Source organism: Doryrhamphus excisus, linkage group LG7, assembly GCF_037039965.1.
Source record: "Doryrhamphus excisus strain RoL-2023G ecotype Guam linkage group LG7, RoL_Dexc_Guam_v1.1, whole genome shotgun sequence".
In the NCBI taxonomy this organism is placed as follows: Eukaryota; Metazoa; Chordata; class Actinopteri; order Syngnathiformes; family Syngnathidae; genus Doryrhamphus; species Doryrhamphus excisus.
Genome location: NC_136363.1, coordinates 23,065,620 through 23,087,582, shown reverse-complemented (window position 1 = coordinate 23,087,582; position 21,963 = coordinate 23,065,620). Strand labels below are relative to the sequence as shown.

Below are 21,963 nucleotides of genomic sequence, written 5' to 3'. Positions count from 1 at the left end.
GGCGAATAAACACATTCATCCAGGAACTCCCACTCCCGCCATCACAGCCATAAAAGTGTCGGAGCGCTGCAGCCCACGCCGCACGCCGCACGCCGCACGCCGCCTGAAGGGTTAGCATGTAGGAGTGTGACGACTTAGTTCAATGAATATGAAAGCACGCTCGGCCTTGTTAGCAATCAAGTCAGGAACACGCCAGCGCCAGCGGGCATCCATGATTGTTTGATTGTTGGCATGACCTTTTACCTCGCGGGAAGGCACGGAAGCGGGAATCGTTCGTTCCAGGATCAAACTGTCACCCACGCCGTCGTCTCCTTCGGTAAATGCACCTCACTTTTGAATACTCCATCATCCCTCCTTGTTGTCCCGTCTTCTCCTCCTTCTCCTGGTCCTCCCTTCCTTCCCGGTGCCTTCCGGTTTTCACATATTTTTAACTTTTGTGAAAAAACCAGGTTAGCGCAGCTTCCGGTCTGCTGATGCTAGCACAGCAAGCTAACTAGTTAGCCTCTCCAGTTTTCCCCAGTCTATCTCAGCCATGGGGCGTCCAGTTAGCATTAGCATTTCAATATATAACTTTCAGTATGTACTACTCCGTGTAGTACTAAAATGGGAATTGTAGTTCAAGCTTAGGGGTAATGCCCACCACGTCTGGCCCCTCCCTTGCTAAGCGCTAATGTTACACAGGCTCCTTTGGTTGTTCAGACACGGGTTGGTCTCATCCAGCCGGCCAATCAGATTTGTAGACTGACTGAGTCTCCATGTGTGTATTTTATTCATGAAGCCTTTAGAAAGGGAAATCGACTTTGCTTCTGCGGTTATTGGTTCACGGCGGGGTCGCGGTGGGGTCATGCCGAGGGCAAGGCTTTTTTTTTTTTTTTTTTTTAAAAGCTTCGCTGTGTGTCAAAAGTTCACCTCTGTGTGTATTTTTAGATGACACACCACACGCCTTGGACCCGGGGTTGGACCAAGACACACACGATGTCCCAAGGACCGATGGTGAGCGTCATCCATGTCCTCCGAGACGAGACTTTCTATCTCCGCTTCTTATTTTTAGCCACTCCAATGGGAGCGTTGGTGACCGGAAGCTAAAGGTTTTCACTCTCCAGCAGAAACAAATGGATTGACTTGACTCTTCCATGACTTCTGTTCGCCGCATCCTGCGTTACGTCAGCCTGGCTTATGGACGCCAGTCAGGAAGAGGCGGGATATCATACCAGCGGTACGTTGGAACGTTGGCGCCCTCCAGGTAGCCGAAGGAGCCCGCAGCTTAGAGACCCTTTGAAGGTGAACTTTGAACCTGCGGATGTTTGGGATAGAATCCGTGTTCTCCTTTCAACTTTTGTCTGGACTTGATTCCAGCCATGTTGGCTGGTGTGGACTCTGCGGGCCGAGGCGGGCTTTGCTGTCAGGCTTTCATCTCCAAAATCAGACTCATGTTAGCCGCAGGCCTCGGTATTCCCAGCTGACTGGAGCGTTCTTTTCGGGCCTGGCCGGGAATGACAGCTCTCATGGGGGGGCGGGGGGCACGTGACTTCCTGTTTGATACAACAACTGCTCAGCGGGAAAATAGCTGAGTGTTTGCCTGTAAAAAAAAAAAACACGGCTTCAAGGTCTTGCTGAGCGAAACAAGCGTCCATGTTTGCTGATTGGGGCGCTTTAAAGGGGGGGGGGGGCTGCCAAGTGCTTGAGGGCTCTCTGCAGGCGCTTTCCTGGCCAACGTAGCTCACGGCGCTACGCTGTGGAACTGCAATAGCTCTCAGTATTCTGATTATTCTTCATGGGCAAAGCGACCCAAACGATACCCCTTGAAGCGTAAGGCGGCGTAAGGCGGCGTAAGGCGGCGTAAGGCGGCGTGAGGCGGCGTAAGGCGGCGTAAGGCGGCGTAAGGCGGCGTAAGGCGGCCTAAGGCGGCCTAAGGCGGCCTAAGGCGGCCTAAGGCGGCCTAAGGCGGCCTAAGGCGGCCTAAGGCGGCCTAAGGCGGCCTAAGGCGGCGTAAGGCGGCGTAAGGCGGCGTAAGGCGGCGTAAGGCGGCGTAAGGCGGCGTAAGGCGGCGTAAGGCGGCGTAAGGCGGCGTAAGGCGGCGTAAGGCGGCGTAAGGCGGCGTAAGGCGGCGTAAGGCGGCGTAAGGCGGCGTAAGGCGGCGTAAGGCGGCGTAAGGCGGCGTAAGGCGGCGGCGGTTAGCAGCTGCTTGGACAAACGCCATCGTGTCAAAGAAGTGCGGCGTCATCCATAGCCAATCAGAGCAGATGGCTTCCAGAGGAGACACTTTGAGGAGGGCGTCAAGGCGGCATGCGTACGCGGCGTGTCGATACGGCGGCTATGGCTCCCTCTTGCACGCTAGCACGGCGCTCAGCAATATTCTTTGGCTTTTATTACCTGAGCGTCAGCAGGCGCTCCACGCTTGCAGCAGGGCTCCACAATAGAGGAGCCGGAGTGCGTCAGGAAGCATTGTTATTTCAAGTAATTGTCAAATTAATTCCTATTATCCTTATCAATATGCATGTAATGTGGCGCTCTGAGCGGCGTTGACATTTAGCTTGTGATTAGCGCGTGGAGACGAGCCTCATCAAGCAGCGTTTATGTGCATTTGATTTGACGGCTCCAGCGTGTTCCCAGCTAGGCGACTTCTTCTTCGGTCTGAAGTGTCCTACTGCCGTGTGGCCTCCAGTTCTTTGAGGCCAGAAGGCCTCCAGGCCAACGCCGGGGCTCCTCCTGCCCTCAAAGAACTGGCGTTGCCGCCGGGTTTCACATCCACACGGCTGGGAACAGCCTCTAGCAATTCTTTGGAAAGGATTTGTCGTTAATAAACCATCGCTGACCTTAAAGACAAGTTTGACATTGACGCAACGTGCGGGTTGGACTCGCGAGACGAGTGCTAATGGGCCTAACAGATGCTAGCTAGCGCCATTAGCTGCTAAAAGAGCTAATGACTGGAATGGCAGCTGTTCTCATCGCCGGTGGACAAAACATGCGTCTCAACATTTGGGGGTCGAACTCATCTCATCCTAGTTTGTGATGATTTCCTCTTCCATTCTTAAGACTGCTATTTATAAAAGATAGTTGATGTTCAAAACCCTCACAGACCAAATGTGCTCCTCAACATTTGTGGGTCAAAGTCATCACATTGGAATGCTAATGTTCTTTTAAACGCCCGACATTATTCATCATTCTCTTTATATATGTCATATATTGTAATTGTGTTCAACGTTGTCCAGTTTTTTTGAACCAAATTGTACAAATGGCGTTTGTAGATTATGGCGCCAGCTCAGCAAAGTCCTCGCTCAGCAAATTAACGCTTCTCCGAAGTCCATCACTGACTTGGTTAGTATGTTTTTCTTCAAAATAATAGTCATGCCAAAATGTCGTGTTGCTGCTGGATGTTCACAGTATCTGAACGATACTGATGATGTCACATCAGGAAACGAGGCTGAGCTCCAAGAGCAACGTGGTCAGGCGAACGTTAGCCCGGTTGGTTTTACCCAACTGATGAAGTGTTAGTGAAATAAGGAACAAGGGAATCCAGCTCGGTAAATCCCCGGAAGCGTCCTTTTCATAATCTGGACGCTTCTTTTCACGGGTGTCATCTTTCAAAGATCCCACCATTTGTCATTTTCTGCTGCCGTCTGGAGCGCCGAGCGCTTGTGGCGCTCAGTTAAAAGCATTAAAACGCAGACGGCAATATGCAAATGGACCAACCTTGAGCTAACGATGCCTTTTATTGCTGCCAGGAAAGCGTTCCGGTGCATACCCGACCCACAGAAAGGTGTGTTTCCTTTCCAGCGGCCTTCCAAGTCCATCTTTGAAGGACACTTTGTTTGAAGCGGAGCCGGCCCAAAGTCAAGCGTTTGTACTTTTCCACATCCGAAGCCAGTTCTTCTCCACAGCCGTCAGTGTTAGATACGCGACTATCGATCGCGCTCCCGTAATTAGAAAATCCTATGCGGAAGATGGTAAACAGTGCTCAAAGGCGGCTGCGGCGTGCCTCTTCATCCTTAATGAGATTTCAGTGGGAAAGCTTGCGAGCCATCCCAGGAATCGATAGTTTCTCTCTCTTTCTCTCTCAAATGCTTTTGATAATCTTCTCTAAGGCCCCTGATCAATTTGGACTCGTTCAACTCATTAATAAAACTTGTCCCGGCCAACTGGGCCCGTGTTTGAGTCTTACAAAAACAGCCTTAAAGTCACTCGTCAGTCTGCCGACGCGGGAGTCGGGTGACGTCGGCGGAATGTTCCGGCACGGATGGCGTCTCATTAAAGCGTCAGTCTTTATTAACATCTCATCTGGCGTGCCCACATTCCGAACGGGAAGGATCGATAAACCATTTGCTTCATTTTGTGCTTTGCTGCAGATTACGTGCACGATGCCGTCCAAGTTGACACCAGCGATAGAGACGGTTTCGGCCAAGCGGTGCACTTATTCACGGTGGCGACGAAGATGGCCAACGTCCGTGCCAACATTCTCCAATTCTTACTTTCACTTTGGCAGGAAGGATGTTCTCAAAAGGAGGCCTGCTTTCTGACGGTTGGAGAATATTTACATTCATAGAGACGACCACTTTCGTTGCTTCGTTGCTTCATTGCTTTTGTCTCCAGAGGGGATCAATGCCATTGACCGATTGATCAGCCAGCCCGCCTCATCATCCTGTTTACTCAGGTAAAGTCAACCATAAGCACTCAAGTCTTCCTCGCTCTAACCGCATGGGCGTCTGGAGAGAGAGAGACCAGCCAGGTGGTGTAAATAGTCCTCATTTGCATAATAGTGACAAGAAGTCAAATTATAGTCTTCCTGCTACGTGACGGCTACGTGACAGCGTGTGGACGGCCAAGAAGCCAGCAGGGCGGAGGGCATTGTTTGTTTTTTAGCCTCCATCTTTAGCAATGCCCCGTACTGTCCTTTCTGGTTACGTCTGAAAAGCACCTTGCACCTTTGAAACGCTGGTCACGATTAAGTGGTTCCAGACCCAACCCCCATCCATCCATCCATGTTCCTACCACGGTCAGTCAATTTCCACCAAATAAACATTCAATGTTTAATCATGGAATTTTATTTGGAGTTTATCTTTTCAACGTGATTAGAGTCTCGTATACATCGTCAGCTTTGCGACTCCTATTCTTCAACTGTAAAGCTGCAGGGACTCAAAGGCCACTAGCTAGCACGATAGGGAGCTAACAACCTCCTGAGCTAACCAACCTCAAATTCATTTCTTCTCAACTTAAGAAGGCCCAAACTTACCACTTCCACACGCAATGGGAGGATATTCTTTTTTTCACTGACTTCACTGGCTGAATTTGTGACTTGTGTTAAGCTAAGTCATGTAAGCTAATGTCATCACTGCCACCTAGTGACCACATTACGACATATTACTTGTATTTCTAAAAAGCAAACAACTGGTAACCAAACCACGGCATTCATCCTGGTTCTTTCGCCCTGCGCTTGTGCTGCAGGCGGCCGTTGGGCTGGCGTCCATGGCGGAGCGGACGAGGGCATGGAATATAGTCGGCTCGGTAAGCGTAATAGCTACAGTATGTTCCTGTGTCAAAGTCAAGCAGGTGACACATGAAGACCAATTACAGGCCTCCCACTCACCAGGCTGCACTCGGAGGACTTCTCCTGGCTTCCTGAAGATCCTTGGCTATTAATATTGCACTTCCTGCTGTAGAGCAAAGGACGTGGCTGGCGTGAAGCGACAAAGGCCACTACTCCAAAAAGCCTTGCGCTTTAATGAGGCAGAAATATTTAACAGGACATTCTTGTCTTTGATTCCCGCCAGCACCTTCAGCTATGATAATAAGCTACATGCTAATGTGTGAAGAGCGACCAATTGAGAGGACCAGTGCGGGGTGGGGGGGGGGTTTCGCTTTCACGTCTGGGGGAGCTGACAACCTTTTCTATAGGATGCACGTTTTCATGGGATTCTTTCATGTACTTTCCAGGTACGCGTATCCACGTCACTGAATGACTGTTGACGTTGACTGAGCAGCCGGGACGGCCATGTTTGAGGAAGTACACGACAGCCACAGCTTGGAAGTAAGACTTCATGTTGGGGGGGGGTTGTTTGCTGGCGTGTAGAAGTCATTAAATGTGATAAGATATCTTGTGGTGTTGACTAACGTGTAGAAGCCGTGGGTTACTAACCTGCTACATCCGTTGACTGTTTTACATTGCAGGTACTGCAGTACTCAGGGTTTTATATACTCTGGTCTAGGATTATGTTTTCGCCACAAATGATTGCCAAAAATGTCTTTGGTTTTTGTAACCGGGCCGCCCTAACTAGTCAAAGAAGGAATCTCAGGCATTGGTCTTTGGTGTTTTGAATGGACTGCATGAGTCCCCCTTTATTCCCAAAGCTTAGCCGTGACCCCTAAGAGGATGTAGAAAATGGATGGATGGATGGATGGATTGATGGATGGATGGATTGGTGGATGGATGGATGGATGATGGATGGATGGATTGGTGGATGGATGGATTGGTGGATGGATGGATGCATGGATTGGTGGATGGATGATGGATGGATGGATCGGTGGATGGATGAATGGATGGATGGATGGATGGATGGATTGGTGGATGGATGAATGGATGGATTGATGGATTGGTGGATGGATGAATGAATGGATGGATGGATGGATGATGGATGGATGGATGGATGGATGCATGGATTGGTGGATGGATGATGGATGGATGGATCGGTGGATGGATGAATGGATGGATGGATGGATGGATGGATTGGTGGATGGATGAATGGATGGATTGATGGATTGGTGGATGGATGAATGAATGGATGGATGGATGGATGGATGATGGATGGATGGATGGATGGATTGGTGGATGGATGAATGGATAGATGGATGGATGGATGGATGGATGGATTGATGGATGGATGAATGGATGGATGGATGGATGGATTGGTGGATGGATGAATGAATGGATGGATGGATGGATGGATGATGGATGGATAGATCGGTGGATGGATGAATGGATGAATGGATGAATGGATGGATGGATGGATGGATGGATTGGTGGATGGATGAATGGATGGATGGATGGATGGATGGATGAATGGATGGATGGATGGATGGATGGATTGGTGGATGGATGGATGAATGGATGGATGGATTGATGGATTGGTGGATGGATGAATGGATGGATGAATGGATGGATGGATTGATGGATTGGTGGATGGATGAATGGATGGATGGATTGGTGGATGGATGAATGAATGAATGGATGGATCGGTGGATGGATGATGGATGGATGGATCGGTGGAACAGCTGAATTTCCATGATGAAGAATTGAACATCCAAAACGTAGTGTAGATGTGACCAATGGTCTGAGGTTTCTACCACAGGTAGAAGAGGCCTGATGTGAGGACGTCCAATTCCGCGGCTCTTTACTGCTGCCAAATTCACGTCTGAAGCCCAGAATAAATTCTGACATGTTGGCAGAAGGCAGCTAATGAACCAAACAAACTTCTGGAGACGTGCAAATATGAAACGGCGCTTTTGTCAACCCCCATCATCGCTCCTGCGCGGCGATCACAACAAGCGCAACGCGACAAAAAGAACAGGGTGCGGCGTGTGGTGGGGGTGCGGCGCGTGTGAAGTTGATGAGCTGCACATTTCAGCGCTCGGCCTTTAATGTAAGGAGTGATGCGACACCACAAAGGCGGCCATCTTGGCCCAGAGATTGGTTTGCAGTCAGATGAGATCCACTTCCTCCGTGCGAGCTTCATTTGCGCTGACCCAGGGTTTGGTCTGGACGCCTCATGCAGTCATTAAGTTCCGTCAGCAAGGAGGCAGCAGCGGCTCGAGAAAAATAAGGAAAATGTTTTCTAAAGCTGATCCATCTGCTGCTGACATTGACGGCCACGTCAAGCTAGAAGTGATTGCAGTAAACGTTACCTGTGAACTGGACTGGCCGTGTGTCACCTGGTCAAGACAGCCTTTGTGGTCTGGTCTCCAACTGAAAACAAAGGCAGCGTTCCGCCAAGTTGCTGACCCTCTAATAAACGTGGCCGACCTCCATTGAGGCACCCCGGGGAGTAATAATTGTTATTCTGCGCTCGCTGCAGCTTTGGGCCGACACGGCGCTATTATGGAGCTGCTTTGATGCTCTTATGTGAGCGTTGTTTGGCGCCCTTTGTAGGTTAATGGAGGGATAATCGCCGCTATTTGATCTCTGCCAACGTGAGGCTGGTGTGAGGCTGCGACACAGGATTTCCTCGTTAAAAACACATTGGAGGACCGCACGCTACGGCCGGGATAGGATCTTATCAACCATAATGATATCTAATCATATCACGATACAGCGATTATGTGATGATGCTTTTTTGGAGAATATCAGCTGCAGGCGATGGAGGACATCACAAATGTGTAGAAGTGAGGAAGACGTACCGACATCAAACGATTTTATAGTCGAAAAACACTTTGCTCATAATATTCCCTTTTCTGGAAAAATGATTAGGATAAGTTTAGCATGAAATGTGTGGAAGAATAAAGCGGCTTGGTTACTAAGACACGCAGTGAATGAAATAATCATGGATGGATTGGATTCTCTCCCGTCAGGTCCTTCTCAGGCTTCAAAGTGCTCCGTGCTGATCAAACGCTGCGTTGCCTCACCTTGCCGCCTGGATTAAAATTGCATGTTTAGACGTCAGAGTGAATGCGGCCAACCGCCTTCACCGCCGCCGGCTTCTGGAAGAAAACGGCTCAATAAACCCGCAAAGGATGACAAACTGCCATTCTTTCTCAAAGGTCCTGATGCTAACCTGTGCTACGCCGTGTGGGACCTACATGCGTATATACTAGTATGTATTACAGTATGTAACTAGTATGTACAGGAAGTGTCCTTCTACGGTAGCACCATCTGGAGAGCAGCAAGATATTTTTCTTTTGAAGCAAGTTATGCAATTTGAATATAAATGTCATGAAATGCATGAGCAATAGTGTGGAAATATCATGGGGTTCAATTCCTATATTTATATTCGTCCCTATGATGGCCGCCATAACTGGCCATCTCCTCATTGGACACCAGAATGTTACCTGATCAATTAAAGATGAAATTATAATGAATGGGACTAAGAAGTATAGATTTTTTTTAAATTGACATTTCCCATTTTATTTGGCGGTCCTTGAACACACCATGAAATGTAAATACGACATCTACACTGTGACTCCCATTCCTGTCACGTCCTGTCTGGTGGCGTTCCTGTTCCATGCCCTTATCGTTCCTGGTTTTCTTGTCCTGTTTTCAGACCCACGGACCCAAGGACCCAAGGACCCAAGGACCCAGGGACCCACGGACCCACACTATCACTAAGGGCATGTTCCCCTCCACTTGGGTCCTGCTCTCTGCATCCGGGGTCGCCGCCGCAACAAAAAGCGATCCAGCACGTGGTGAGTAGCTCTACATTTTATACGTGAAATGTGTTCATTATTTCAATATTTGGGGATTAAACCTGGATTGTGTGGTGAGTGAACAATGGCAATTGAAGAGAGAAGGGGAAGGTCCTGGAGCTTGATCTAATCTAATTATTGCAACAGTCATTTTTATTGCAAATGTTGATATAAAATCAAAGGAGAAGATCAACAAGTTTGTTGGCTAGCAGGCGAGCTCGGAGGGGGGAGGGATGATGGGATAGCTACAGAAACATGTGCTGATGCATCCCTGGCATCCGACTTAACACGAGACATAATTGATTTGATCACACGAGGACCATACATTGCCCCCCCCCCAAGTCACTTCAAGATTCCCACACCGTGTTCTCTATCATCCTCCAAAGCTCCTTTATCTTTATGACCGTATCTTCAATCTGCACACTTCCAATTAACTTGGAGCGTGACATTCTCGGGGGGGGAATGGGGGGGGAGAAATAGGTGAGTCATGAAAAAAGACCAGTAAAAGTGGAAGTGGGAATAAAACAAGAGCTGGCGAGGTCCCGGGCTGTGAACGCCACTGAAGCGAGGAGGAAGTCGCTAGCGGACTGGCTTCCCATTGTCACAAATATATGACACACTTTGCTGAAACGACGCTACGCCGCAACGTTCACGTCAAATATTCATGGCAAAACATCATTTAACATGCTGTAAAATTCAACATTTATCCCCAGCACGGCCGCGCTACGTTTTTCAATGAATAGCTCTCTGACATCAAACCTTCTCCACTTCAACAACACCTCAGACATCTCCGTGCTGTTTGGTTGCTAGGTAGCGCTGCTACATCGGCATCGGATACAAAAACAGTCAGTCTCATCCGAACCTGAAGTGGCTCCAACAACGTAGAACGGGGGTGTCAAACATGGAGCGCCGCGACAACACTTGACCTAAACACACCAAGGTGGGTCATTTTAATGATCAGCACCTCCTTCCGTTTGGGGGAGGAGCTCATCAATTACGTCATCAGATTTATTGCTAAGTATAGTTACAGCGTTTTACAAAGTACCCCGTAACAAAAGGCCAAAAAACACCCCACCCACCCCAGATTCACTTGAATGTAGCACATGAAGTTCAATGATATCAATAATTAATATTATTATGAGTGTGACCTTCACCCTGAAAATACAGTATATGACTATTTGATGGCAGTATTGGCATAAAAATAGCATAATATTCATGATATTGATGTGCGATTGATGGCGTCGTGCTCCATACAACAACTAGCTTGCTATAGCACCGACATAGTCTGTATGTCTGTGGTCTGCACTTGGTTGGTTCTTAGATTGTTCTTTGGCTTGTAGATATGCAATGAGACGGTTGTAAGGTGCTGCTGTGAGGAGTTGAGGCGCCCCAATCTACCAATCTTCTTATTTGTGGGGTATCAGGACTAGCCCGTCATATTGGCTGATAGTAGGACAAGATGTTGGGGTTATGGCATCTGCCATTAGTTTGAGGGAAGAGCTTGGGCCTCCCTGTCGGTATCGGTTGGTACGGGTAAGAAAGCCGATACGGAGCACGTGTAATAAACACGCCTCTGCCCTGCTGGAAGGGAATGAAAAAGTTCCAGTGGCTCGATGGAAGCACTTTTGTTGTAGTCCTTTTACAAGTTTGTTGGAGCGTTTGTGCCGGAAGCGAGATTGGAGCTGTAGAAGAGCTCCATACATCATTGTGCCGCCGCATTACTGCAGGTAATGAAGTGTGAACCAGGAGCGCCTCTTGCTTCTGTCATAAAGGGCTCGCCGTAGCGCAGCCCGATCGTGGCCAGTCTTCAGGCGATCACAGCCAAGCGCCTCAAATTACACATGTCCAACAAATGGAGTCGAAGATTCCTGCCGTTGCTTTTCCATATCGGCGGGGAGTGGGAGCTAATGTGCCAATGTGGAGATGGACTCCGTCTTCACCATGAGGCCTCGTGTGCTTCCTCGGCTCCTGTGAACATTTATCATTCATGCTGTCTGATACTTGACATGCTGGATCTCCTGGAAAGGAGGTTGGCTTTTAGCAGACTCACCGAGGAAGATATGACACACAACGTTGGCGGCCCTGCTGCCTTGGACAGTACTCTGGTACTCATCCTTCCATCCTTCCATCCTTCCATCCTTCCATCCACCCAAACATCCATCCATCCATCCATCAATCCATTCATCCATCAATCCATCCACCCATCCACCCATCTATCTTTACATCCTTTCATCCATCCATCCATCCATCAATCCATTCATCCATCAAACCATCCATCCATCCATCCATCAATCCATTCATCCATCCATCCATCAATCCATTCATCCATCCATCCATCTATGCACCCATCCACCCTTCCATCTTTACATCCATCCATCCATCTATGCACCCATCCATCTTTACATCCATTCATCCATCCATCCATCCATCCATCCAACCATCAATCCATTCATCCATCAATCCATTCATCCATCCATCTATGCACCCATCCACCCATCCATCTTTACATCCATCCATCCATCTATGCACCCATCCATCTTTCCATCCATCCATCAATCCATCCATCCATCCATCCATCCATCAATCCATCCATCCATCCATCCATCCATCCATCCATCCACTCATCCATCCATCCATCCATCCATCCATCTATGCATCCATTCATCTTTACAGCCATTCATCCATCCATCCATTCATCCATCCATCCATCCATCCATCTATGCACCCATCCACCCATCCATCTTTACATCCATCCATCTATGCACCCATCCACCCATCCATCTTTACATCCATCCATCCATCTATGCACCCATCCACCCATCCATCTTTACATCAATCCATCCATCCATCCATCCATCTATGCACTCATCCACCCATCCATCTATGCACCCATCCACCCATCCATCTTTACATCAATCCATCCATCCATCTATGCACTCATCCACCCATCCATCTATGCACTCATCCACCCATCCATCTATGCACCCATCCACCCATCCATCTTTACATCCACCCATCCATCCATCCCTCCATCCATCCATCCCTTTGTATCCTGTTCAGCTGGAGCCTATTGGAACCCCAACATTTTATGTGGGTCGAAGGCAGGGGTGTCCACAGTGCAGCTGGGGGCCATTTAGACTAAACAAAAACTGGCATCATATGAAGTGAAACAGGAAAACAACTAAACTAGCTAACAAGGTCATAGCAGAACCAAAGTAAACAACAATAGAGTTGCATTTTTGGGAAAGTTGATGAATGAATTGAAAAGTAAAGTGTAATAAAGGAGAAGAAGGCCATGATAGCATACATGGGGTTCACCACGCCGCCATTAAGGGTACGGGGTTGGGTACTGGCTTGGGGTACGTTGTAGCGTGAGGCTTAGGTCGAGGTGTTTGTGGCGCTGTGAAATAGAAGCTTGGCCAGACACGGCCGACCTAATCAGGATGACAGTCCAGGAATCCCAGGCTGAAGCCCAGACAAAATGTTTTCATAAATAGGACAGCGGCTCTCCTCCAATCATCTAACCTGCAGGCTGGATCAGCTCCCCGGTGGAAACATTTCTAGACCTACAATAGCTTCTCGGCCGACACCGATGATTTTACTGCGTGATTTATGGTCCACAGACAACACGGCCCGGGGATATTTCCAGACCAGCGCACTACATTAAAAAGAAAAAAGCCTGGGTCTCACGAGGCAGAACATTTAGTTGTCATGCGGCGCGCTGAACAAGAACATGTACGTCGGCTCGATAAATTGTTGTCACGCCGAGCATCTTGATGAGAGAATGGAAGCTTCTGGAGCTGAATCATGCTCCTCTTGTATCTGATTTAGAGGTTCATCTTCTCTGGATGAGCTTTATCGATCCCACTTAATGATCTGGGCTGATTGTGGAAGGGCAGACAAACAACGGGAGAAAGATGTACTTCACTTCATCCTTCCCTGCCCCCCCCCCCCCCTCCTCCCCCACGCTTGGTAGTTAGCGGAGACGCTTTTGCTGTGCGGGTGACATTCTTGTGTGTGTCGCTATCAGGCCGGCGCTAGATGGCCGGCGTACGGCTGACACAGCAGCCGTGCATCTGCAGCGCCTTCCTGGAGGAAAGGTATCTGATGGCGGGTAAACAAATAGCTGGCCGCTAACAGGAAAGGAATCACGGTGAGTGGACAAGTGGCGGACGTAGCGTACGCTTTCCGTGACGGCAGACAGACGAGGGGCTTTCTTAAAGGTGCTTGAATGGAGTCCTGATTCGGAGTCCTTGGCATCTTACCTGTCACCAAGCAAACACCTGCAATTACAATCAGTCCGCTGTGACGCGCGCTAGCTTGTTTTCAATCAGCTTGATTGGCCGTGTGATTGGGACACGCATCGTTTGGAATGGCTGCCACTTGGCTTTGTTCCGTGCTAATGACTCTACTGAACCGCCGGGTTCAGTAGGTCAGAGATCTTAGAGCAAAAACCCCCGTTACGTAACGACCTGGAATCAGTGGATGCACCTCGCCTGCTTTTTCTCTCTTCCACGCTTGCCGTGATGGCGGTCTGGGGATCGCCGTAACACGCGTGTCCTCGTTAGGATTCACTTTGCAATTGTTGCAATTGTGCTTCGGTCCTTCATCGTTGGTGCTCCAACTTTCAGGCACATTTTGGCCTTGAGTTGGAAGCTCAGTTGGAAGCTTCTGTCGCTAGCTACTTCCACATGCAAGAATGGCGCCATTTTTGGTGGTGCCATTGTTTCTGCTCTGAGCTTACCTGACTGATTCCGACTTATATCCGAAGTAGAAACCAAAGTGCTGCACAAGCCATATGGGCACCAGGACAAATAAAAGCAACACATGGACTACAACGTCATATGAAACCAGCAGTAGTTTTCCTGGGGGTGCTGGACTGTTTGGCATCTGTGCCGTTGAGTCCCTGCGGACTGGTGGAGGCCCGGCAAAGCCAGTTGCATGTGTTGCATATTTCATTATCTTCTCGAGGGCGAACGGAGCGTGATGCTGAAAGGTCCAGAGTGAACCCCGTCGGTTAAACCGAATAAAGACTCGTCAAGCGATGTCAGATTCACCGCCACTCTACGGTGTGATTGACGGAAGCTAGGTTGTACAATCGTGGACCACCTTCTCATCTTAGCACATCACGGCTGTGCACCTCCTCCTTGTTCCCACTCTTAAATATAGTACTTCTCCCCCACAGAGCATGAAGGGGCGTCTCCTTTGACCTCTCATTTGGAGTTCCCATGGCAACAGGTCCCGTCCTGGTGGTAGACCACTGGATCTTAGCATCCATCATCCATCTCTGTCCTGTGAAGGACCGATACGGTGTAAAATGTTTCTATTCCTTTGATCAGGTGGATGATGTTGCGGCAGGAAGATATTCCTTCACTTCCTGTCTGCACTTGAAAACAAAGTCCTTACTGAACGTCAGGATGTTTTTGTGCGGATGCCTGAAAAGGAGTAACAAGAAAGCAACATGTCAACGTTTGAATCATGGGCCGAACACATGAAAGCCATCTGAAGGATTCCGACGCAGCACGCCGCACAGAAGCATGAGCTAGTAATGATACGGTCTCCCACGCTAGCTTGTTTATGTCTCCACGGGCCTCATTACGATAGCGGGGGTCTGCGGCTGTCAATTGACGGCAGGAAGCCTCAGCATCATACTTGATTCTTGACCCGCTCTTCTCACAAACCCAAGGCTGATTCTGTCACACGATTGATATCATATGATTTTGGTTGCGGGAGTAAACATGCGGGAAGTGGCGGCTCTTCTTTGTCACCACGTATATTCCTCTCCGACAACGACAGTGCTGCTCCGTGCCTTCTCCCAGCCACGTGAGGGATAATGAGGGCGCTAGGAACGCCGGTGAACGTCTCCAGTGCGTTTAGAATGCTGTGATAAGCAGCGAGAGGCCGCACGGCGACGGCTGACGACGCATCATAATCTCTCGACTTCGATCTTGCGACATCTCTCCTTGAAGGATGAGCGGCGCTGTCAGCGTGGGAGCTATCGAGCGGCCCGTCTCCAAACATCACACTTTAGCGGGGCGTCTTCAAACGTCACCCCTGACACCGGCGCTAAGAAAGACATCTCTTTGAATCAGCCGCCTTGGAGATAAAGTGCATTCTCTGTCAGGGAGCGCAATCTTGTAACGGCGTCGTTAGCCCCGCACAATGTTGGCGCTCCATCGCCACGGCCCCTCTGGGAAAAGGCGGCATTTTTCCTCCAGCCGGAGCCGGGATAAAAGCGATATTTATCTGGCAGCACAAACATCTCTGTGGGCCTTGTATCAATACCGAAGTGATGGTTAATCATCGGCGCTGTTGATTTACTCCTCCCACTAAGCAGCTGACTGACGTTTGCTCCACAATGTCCACACAAGACGCCCCGTCGGGGAAACGTTTTGTTTACCTGCGCCACCCCAATGCCAATCGATAAAAAACCTATTAGCCCCGCTGAACTCTTTAACACCGGCCAATGATGTTTGTCGCCTTAATGGGATTAGTTGCCGATTTCTTTTAAACCTTTCTGGTGACTCCTCGTGGTCTGAGGGCCGCGTTTGGTCCGACGGGTCAATGTCCAATTTAATGTCTTTCAAAAGTGCCGACGGCGCCTGCGTCGTCAAGGTTCGTCAATACGGCGGTGGAGCTTAGCATTGACAACGTTTGGCGGAAACGTATTTCCTGGTTTGGCCATCGCTGATCTTTGACCTTGTGGAAGCCCGACATGTTGGTCTTTCTAAACGATGATGGATGGCGTATGCCGTGTTGGGGAAATGACTAACGACCTGTCTTAGTGCTTACTAGCGACTTCACCAAGTCATGGAACTACTGACCACGGAACGTATTTATTGCCCAACCTTCGGGTAAAGATATGTCAACATGACGTTTGGTGGCGGCGGTGAGGTCGGAGCCACTGACGGGCTTTGTGGTCGTACATGATGGACACGTACATCCTGACAGCCGTACTTGGAACCTGTCGACACTGGGGGCATGCTGGAGCCTATCCCAGTTGGGTGTAGCATGAAATATTGTGAGGTGAATGTACCTTGGACAGTCCCCTAGTGCAACATTGTGATGCCATTAGTGCATCTCGGTGAAGGTGAAGCACCTGAAGGACGAGGAACCTAACTTGGTAGTTTTCCAGACGTTAAACGGAAGGAAAGGATGTCCCGGCCATGCTAGCTTGAGGTGTATTTGCATGAAAGGAGCACACGCGGTACCGAGGCCGACCGCGGTAGCAGAGGACACGGGTGAAGTGGGAGCAGACGGGTCCGGGGTGGCCCCGCGGGTGGTCCGCTCTAGCGTTTCATTAGCTTGACTGACGTTTCATTAAGTAGGAAAACATCTTCATGTGGGACCTGACACGTCCAAGTCGGCGTGCATCTGCTGAGAATGCTAAGTGATGATGATTGGTATGTACATGGTATCTCCGCACCTGAGCTGGAGCTCGGCGGAGGCAGCTAATGACGTGTTTTCTGCTCGGCTTAGCTGGGGGGTCTTGATGGAACAAAAGTAAGCAAGTAGCCTGCTGCTCCAGCTATTGACTTTTGTGTTGCTGCTGACAATCGGGGGCCTAAATGATGGGGGATGCTGCGGGTGGCGTCTGGTGGCGTCCTGGGAGAAGAAGCTCCATATTTCTCTTTCAATGACTCTTCCATTGCTGCTTTCTTCTTCAGCGTTGGATGTTTTTGGAGACTGAAGTTGGCCTCCTCTGATGTTTGACCACACTTTGGATGAGCTGCTCCGTGGTTGGAGTCCTTGGAGTCTTTCCTTGGCTGAACGATTCATTCGTGCTGCCATTCGGTCTTTGCCAAACGTTTGTGCTGACACCCAACACATCTTCATTAGCCTTGCAAAATACCTTCTTTCATACCCGTACTCATAACCCTCAAGCACAAGAGTACTATCAGTAGAAGCAGAGTATCGTGAAATACCATGACATTAGTACTAGCACATGAGTACTATCATTAGAAGCAGAGTATCGTGAAATACCATGACATTAGTACTAGCACATGAGTACTATCAGTAGAAGCAGAGTATCGTGAAATACCATGACATTAGTACTAGCACATGAGTACTATCAGTAGAAGCAGAGTATCGTGAAATACCATGACATTAGTACTAGCACATGAGTACTATCAGTAGAAGCAGAGTATTGTGAAATACCATGACATTAGTACTAGCACATGAGTACTATCAGCAAAAGCAGAGTATCGTGAAATACCATGACATTAGTACTAGCACATGAGTACTATCAGTAGAAGCAGAGTATTGTGAAATACCATGACATTAGTACTAGAACATGAGTACTATCAGTAGAAGCAGGGGACCGTGAAATACCATGACATTAGTACTAGCACATGAGTACTATCAGCAAAAGCAGAGTATCGTGAAATACCATGACATTAGTACTAGCACATGAGTACTATCAGTAGAAGCAGAGTATTGTGAAATACCATGACATTAGTACTAGCACATGAGTACTATCAGCAAAAGCAGAGTATCGTGAAATACCATGACATTAGTACTAGCACATGAGTACTATCAGTAGAAGCAGAGTATTGTGAAATACCATGACATTAGTACTAGCACATGAGTACTATCAGCAAAAGCAGAGTATCGTGAAATACCATGACATTAGTACTAGCACATGAGTACTATCAGTAGAAGCAGAGTATTGTGAAATACCATGACATTAGTACTAGCACATGAGTACTATCAGTAGAAGCAGAGTATCGTGAAATACCATGACATTAGTACTAGCACATGAGTACTATCAGTAGAAGCAGAGTATCGTGAAATACCATAACATTAGTACTAGAACATGAGTACTATCAGTAGAAGCAGGGGACCATGAAATACCATGACATTAGTACTAGCACAAGAGTACTATCAGCAAAAGCAGAGTATCGTGAAATACCATGACATTAGTACTAGCACATGAGTACTATCAGTAGAAGCAGAGTATTGTGAAATACCATGACATTAGTACTAGCACATGAGTACTATCAGTAGAAGCAGAGTATCGTGAAATACCATGACATTAGTACTAGCACGAGTACTATCAGTAGAAGCAGAGTATCGTGAAATACCATGAGATTAGTACTAGCACATGAGTACTATCATTAGAAGCAGAGTATCGTGAAATACCATAACATTAGTACTAGCACATGAGTACTATCATTAGAAGCAGAGTATCGTGAAATACCATAACATTAGTACTAGCACATGAGTACTATCATTAGAAGCAGAGTATCGTGAAATACCATAACATTAGTACTAGAACATGAGTACTATCAGTAGAAGCAGAGTATCGTGAAATACCATGACATTAGTACTAGTACATGAGTACTATCAGTAGAAGCAGAGTATCATGAAATACCATGACATTAGTACTAGTACATGAGTACTATCAGTAGAAGCAGAGTCCAGAGGGGAAGGAGCCACCTGCTGTGGCCCAGCAAGGTGTCCTGTATTCAGACACAGGCCCCGAGCAGCTGGTGCTGCTATGGAGGTCTCCGGCAAACCTTGTCCCCTTTTTGGACGCTGCAGCACCCCGTAGCCTGGACCAAGTAGCAGGGAGTTTTGTCGTGTGTCATCTGGGTTTTTCGTGGAGCTTGTGGTAGCACGCACAATGAAACGTAAACGTCTGGTTACAAGTGAGGAAGTCACAGGCAGGAGAAAAAAGACAAAACCCTCACCCATGTAGACCAGGTGTGTTTGTCCTGGGAAGATCCTTCAAGGTTAGAATCAGGACCAGGGTTAGGTGTGATGGGTCAGTCCTAGTTCTCCACCATCTGGGGGAAACCATTCTCCAAGGTGCCCACTCCAAAGGAATGGTTTTTATCAGAGTCGAGTAATTGGCAATGTAATTTGTTGCGTGTGGCTGTCGCGGAAAGACTTTGGAACGTATCCGGCTTCATTTCGCTGGGAGAAACACGCTGCTGGTGGAAGCCAGGAAGCTAATCTTGGGATGATATTAGCCATTAGGAAGACAAAGCGGGTTGGGAAGTATTCATTTAGCTTCGGGAGAACGCAGGTGAGGCTCTTGGAGCTTCCAATTGCGTTGCAATCCTCCACTGCACCTTTTGGAACGCACGGAACGTCTTTATCATTTTCAATGGAGGCTTTGGCAGCGTGCCCTCATTGTCTGCCATTGATTTTGGTGGGGGGTCGGCGGGCTCGCACGGGGGAAATAGGATGCACGAGGCTCCTCACCGGAGCGCCTAATGAGATTTGCTTTGGGAATCGACCCGGAAAGCAGAACAAAAGGAATTTGGTTCAAGGCCTTAGACAGCCCGAGCGCTGCGATGACCTCAGCGACCTCCTCCAGTATTCCTTCATGTGGGTATGATGCTACGTCGTCTCCTTGGCCGGTTCGGGACCGCTTTGTTGGCACCAAAGTGCTAGAGACACAGGCGGTCGCTTTTTGATGCTCACAACGTCCACCGGTGACATCGAACAGTCGGCGTCTCCAGCGGTGGACACTTAAGTCGGCGGGGGGGCTGCTGCTTCTTCTTGTCCTCCCTTTGACTTCCACTTATCTGCAGTTTGAAACCCTCCTGTCCTCAGAAGCTCGACTTGCACCCGAGTCACGCCGACCTCTTTTTTCAAATGGGAATCAAACTCCAATAGTGAACAGCCCGTCCTTGCATTGTGATTTTTAGATATTTATATTTCTATATTTCTATATTTTTATATTTAGTTCCTGCTTGTGGAAACAACAATGGTGCCAAAATGGGAGAATAGAATAGACATGAATACACACGCAGGTTTAAGTACGCACTCCCATTCATCCTGTAGGAAAAGAAAAGGACAACTCATTATTAGAACGCCACTTCCTGTTTAGGTGCGTTTGACCATCACCCTTCGTCATTGGTCAAAGGAAAGGGAAGTGAAAGGTCCGAGCTGTGTCCATCATGTGAAAGGATCTGCTCCTCTCTAATGGTCTGTGATAACTAAGCAGTATCATGCCCCTGTCTCTCCCTCTTTTGCAACGCCCCCTTTGGTGTGCCAACGAGTACATGTAGTCTCTGGACCTCGGCATGCGTCCAAAAAGGGGACAAGTTTTACCAGAGACCTCCATAGCTGCACACCGGCTGCTCGGAGCCTGTGTCCGAATACAGGGCACCTTGCTGGGCCACAGCAGGTGGCTCCTTCCCCTCTGGACTCTGCTCTCCTGGTAGTACTCATGTACTAGTACTAATGTCATGTACATCGCTTTACTTCTTTTTACGCTTGTATAGGTGGTAAAGTGGATGGCTTTAAATCTTGCGTGTCCTGGTGTTCTCCATGTGTTCTCCGTCAGTCACATGACCGTGTCATCCAATAATGCCATGAAACGCTCCGCCTTCGAGTGTTTCCTTCTCGGGCCGCCGACGCCGCCAAAGTGCTTGTTGCTGAGTCGCATGTAAGCGATGGAACCTGCGACGCTCGGCTTTAACGCCGGCCCACTCAGGTCCTCGGGGGCGGGCGGCTGTCACTCAGCCATCGAGCGCTCTTTATTGGTGGAGGTAATTGGCAGGCAGGCTCATCTCTCGCCTGCACTTTCCTGATCTGTCAGTAGACTCGGGCCTCTGCTGGGATTAAAGAAAGCAGGTTTTGGAGCGCACCCCCCCCCCCCCCCCCCCCACACACACACACGATATCGCTCCTTCCACCCTGACATAAAAATCCTTAGTCAATCAAGCTGCCCACTCTGCTTTGCTAGCACTGATGCCCGCTAGGCTTCTTTCTGCTCCTCCGCATTTTCAGCTGTTTAATTAAAAGGGGGGGGGTCCGAGAGGGGCCGTGACCTTGCGCTTATTGACTGACATTTGATTTGAGATAATATACAGTGGATGCTCACGTGTTTGCATCCTCGCTGACCTGCAGGTTTTGGCTCGATTTTATTTGGAATCTAATCTAATGACACTTTTATGGCAAATGTTAATCTGAAAGGTGATGGCACTTTGCTGCAGCAACATAATGGTGGAAGTCCTGCATGTTGTTGTTCAGCGATGAGGAGGAAAAAGGCGGAATAGCGCCGTCCTCCTGGTCTCGTGCGCCCGGGGCAGGCTTGCCGGAGGAGGCTGCGTCCGCCGTGTTTAGCAAGTCCAGAAGACAGTAATTGCATGTGTTAGGTGGCTATCATCTGGTAGAGGTCAAGGCAGGCAAATTATTCATGGTGGGGGGGCGGCCTGACTTAATGTTGCACGGAAGGGAGACGCGTACCTCCGAATGCAAAGTGGCCGCTTGGCGGGGGGAGGTCACTTCCAAGGTGTCTGTGGGCCACCTTGTTTTACCACCAAAATATGCCGGCATTGATAGGAAGTTCATGGGCGTCAAGTCGCCGGTTTCAGCGAGCAGACTGTTTGGAGGAGGTCGGAGCGTGAACACGTGTTACAAATGGACGCTAATGTCTAAAAAATGTACGGCTAAAAGCGACAGTGGCGCCATTTGGACAGCGGAGCGCTCCATTGGAGGGCCTGTCAGACCCAGCTGGTCAATTCCTGCTGCAGACACAAGACACTTCCCTGAGCCACTACGGCAATACACAATACAACTCCATTTAAAATAAATACCCATCCTTACTTTCTGATA

General features: G+C 48.7%; 1 protein-coding gene and 1 long non-coding RNA gene across 2 annotated transcripts in view; both read left to right on the top strand.

The window, feature by feature from the left end:
• Window positions 1-844: 844 nt before the first annotated feature.
• LOC144899491 (uncharacterized) lies at window positions 845-8,796 on the top strand. Its single transcript, XR_013627622.1, has 6 exons — window positions 845-1,216; window positions 4,347-4,519; window positions 4,591-4,651; window positions 5,443-5,502; window positions 5,932-6,025; window positions 8,560-8,796. It is a non-coding gene; the product is annotated as an uncharacterized LOC144899491 (long non-coding RNA).
• Window positions 8,797-9,266: 470 nt separating this feature from the next.
• Window positions 9,267-21,963, top strand: part of LOC131109074 (uncharacterized) — a 108,675-nt gene continuing 95,978 nt past the window's right edge. Inside the window, exon 1 of the mRNA XM_078791729.1 lies at window positions 9,267-9,390. The gene's annotated coding sequence lies outside the window, so the exon portion shown is untranslated. The remainder of the gene's footprint in view (window positions 9,391-21,963) is intronic.